General features: G+C 29.6%; 1 long non-coding RNA gene across 1 annotated transcript; it reads right to left on the bottom strand.

The window, feature by feature from the left end:
* Positions 1 to 509: 509 nt before the first annotated feature.
* LOC134255545 (uncharacterized) lies at positions 510 to 2,845 on the bottom strand. Its single transcript, XR_009989575.1, has 4 exons — positions 2,781 to 2,845; positions 2,331 to 2,452; positions 1,638 to 1,708; positions 510 to 1,178 (listed from the first exon to the last, which is right to left on the bottom strand). It is a non-coding gene; the product is annotated as an uncharacterized LOC134255545 (long non-coding RNA).
* Between the last annotated feature and the right edge of the window lie 622 nt (positions 2,846 to 3,467).

Consider the following 3,467-nt stretch of genomic DNA (forward strand, 5'->3'; position numbering starts at 1 on the left):
CGTGGATCTATATGTACGCAAGGCCAGGAGGACCTTCCTATAATTTACTTTGATTGGACAGTAGGTCTATGTGCACTCACTACACAGGAAAAATGTCCACATGTGTTAAACATATGTTAAACATGTGTTTAACATATATTTTTTACACATGTAAAACACATAAAAAGAGCACACATGTATAGGGTGTTTATTTTTACACATGTTAAACATATGTTTCACGTGTGTTAAACATGTGTAAAAATAAACACATTGTATATCTATACATATGAAACATGTGTTAAACATGTGTTTTATATATGTTATACTTTTTATGTGAATTATACGTGTATAATATTACTGTTGTACTTATTATCATTTTTATACTTTTTTCATGCCTGTCCACATATATGTGAATCATATGAAAAGGGCAGCATATGTAAATCATATGAAATAGGTACATGTGTTCTCTTTCAATATTTATCAGAAGGAAAAACACATTCTTGTACACATTTAAAAATCAGATATTTCTTCTTTAGATGAAAATCCATTACATTCCAATGATCTATCTTCATGGGTTAAATATTTGAAAATAAATATCTTAAAATGCTTACACAACTTTTTTGATAAATTATTTTCATCAAGAGAAATAACTTATTTTTCAGTGTACTTTCAAAACAGGAAAGTATACAAACAAGTCCGTAGCATTTGTCGATACATGTATTTTACATATTCTAAGTTGAGTACAAATTATAAGATTTCCACAAAATGGTTAAATAGTTAAACATGCATACATGTACAAATGAATAACATAATTAGTCCATGTACTTGTTTATAAATATGATTTGACATGAAATGACACCAAAGCTAAATTGAAATATCACATATAACATTTGTCATGTATTCTCTATTGTAAATTTATGAAAAATCAAGTTATTTGATCTTACAGCATACAAATAAGAATGGGAATTAAATCTTTACAGGTCAAATGCAGACAAGATTGTGTACATCCTCCCAATTTCATAATTATTTCATATATTTTCTTGTTCTTTTTCCTTCTGTATCTTTCAGTTTTCTTCAGTTGTCCTCCCTCTGATCTTCCATGAGTTTGACCTTTTTGAACTCTGTTTGAACTGTACCCAAAATGCAAATCCACCATTTCTCCCTTTCCTGAACAATTTCTTTGTGGCACAGAATGGTCTCTACAAAAATTTCAAAAGTAAAAATAAAACAATTCTTAAATTACAAAATCAATTCTACAAGTAATATTAAAGTTCAGCAAACAAATGTATGCCCAATTCACCAACACAGATATTATACGAGATAAAACTAATGTTATATATGTTATACTAAATGTTTTGTGGAATCCTATGATGTAATTTGCAAGACAATTACACTGTTGGAAGATATGTTTCATAATAAAGTCATAAAAAGCATTTTTTTTTTAATTTTGAAAATTAAATTTGGAATGTTTAAACAGTATTACTAATTCATATTGCCAAAAATTAAGAAGATTCTGACACAAATATTTTATTATTTTTGGACAAAAAATACTACAGAGAAGTAGACAGGCAGAAAAACAGACAGTGTGATTCCAGCTAGGATATCCCAAACGTTGTTGGGAAGAATATAACAAAGTTTATTTAACAGTGTGTAATTACCTTAATTAAGCTTTTAAGCAAGTCTTGGATCTTGGGATTTATTCTTATGAGACGCTGACTGTATATTGAACCTGTAAAACAAATATTCTTGCAGTAGATATCTTCTAAGCATAACTAAAACTTAATTAAACTACAAAACTACAACTACAAAAAAGAGAGAGTACATGTTTGTAGGTTCTTAATAGTCTTAATTAATATCTTACATTTTACCAGAAACTATGTTCTCTAGTGTTGGGAAAAAAAATATAAATGTCAAGTATATAATAGATGTAAATATTCAATGGATTAGCTAGCTGATGTACTTTCAACAATCAACACATATGCACATGTACTTGTACCTTGAAAGTTGGATGTCACTGTTATTATTAATTTTTAACTGAAATTCAAAAATTCAATTACCCCCCCCCCTCCCCTTGAAGTCATTTACAGTACATGTACCAGTTTCATAGCTTTTAAAGCCAGCAAATTCTATTCATACTTTCCATATTTTAAAAGTGCACTGGATTAAAACTGTTTTATAATAAAGAATAAAATTATTGTAGTACTGAGTTGGACTTATTTTTTATAAAGTCGTGGAAACAATATAATGTAGAATTATAAAGGAACAAAAAGAAATTATCAAGAAATATTTTGTCATGAAGGAGTCATTACAGATGTTAACTTTGATTTTTTATTGCAAGTATTTATATTTACCTTAAATATTGCGATGATGCAATCATCTGTCAAATCAGCTTTAGGATCAATCGCACAGTCTTATCAGCTTTGGGCTTTTTAGACGCAGCACTGTGACACTGAACTCAAGTTACTGCATGCATCTATAGGCCATAAAAAACAAACACTTGTTATTAAGTTGATGAAAGAATCGACTTGACAGCCATATCAACACACATAAACACCAACTGACAGTCACAATGGTTTCAAGGTTTCTACTTTCACTTTCATATCAGTACGTACGTAACAAAAGGAAAACCAATATGGCCTAGTGTCTTTAAAAATAGCCTAACATGTAATATTTACGTTCATTCAGAAACAAATTTATCCAAAATTACTCACCTGTATACAAATTATAAAAAATAGTAATGCCTTTAGCCTAACATGTAACCGCTTACATTCATTCAGATCATTTTCTCCAAAATTACTTACAGATCACTATCGTTAGGTTTACGAAATGCATGACAAGTCACAATGATAAGAGTATTACATGTACATAGAAACTTCATACGCACCTGTAACTATGATGAAATGATATTTAAACAATATGAATTAAAAGTCTTTAAAAATCACTTACCTTTCCAATACACCAAGCACGTCTGCTTCAGCACCCATGGCAAAGTGGAAGGCAGTTATTAAGCAGTTTCTTAACCTTAACAGTTTGAACATTTTAGCAGTTCTAGAGCAGTTACTTAACCTTTCCCAGACTGCTAATGGCTAAACAAACTGCTTTCAAACCTTTTGCAATTTATAATCAGTTTTCTTAGCCTTACCAGTTTCTTACGAGTTCATAGGCAGTTTCTTACCAGTTCATAGGCAGTTACTTAAGCAGTTCATAGGCAGTTACTTAAGCAATTCATATATAGACAGTTACTTAATCAGTTTTTGCCAACTGCTAGTGGACTTCCAGTAAACTTATATATACAGCTTATCTACTTTCCTTTTACCACATAAATATTAATGAGTCACAAGGGCGTTTTCTGGTATCAAACTTAAAATACTTAGCAATAATAGATCAATTGTTACATTTTAATTTATTGTATTTTGTACAATTGTATAACAACACAATCAAACAATCAAAAATTGCTATGATGAATGTTTAAAAATTTTTAAACACTG

The sequence above is a fragment of the Saccostrea cucullata genome, unplaced genomic scaffold, assembly GCF_032062105.1.
Source record: "Saccostrea cucullata isolate Sc308-1 unplaced genomic scaffold, CSIRO_AGI_Scuc_v1 ctg16671, whole genome shotgun sequence".
In the NCBI taxonomy this organism is placed as follows: domain Eukaryota; kingdom Metazoa; phylum Mollusca; class Bivalvia; order Ostreida; family Ostreidae; genus Saccostrea; species Saccostrea cuccullata.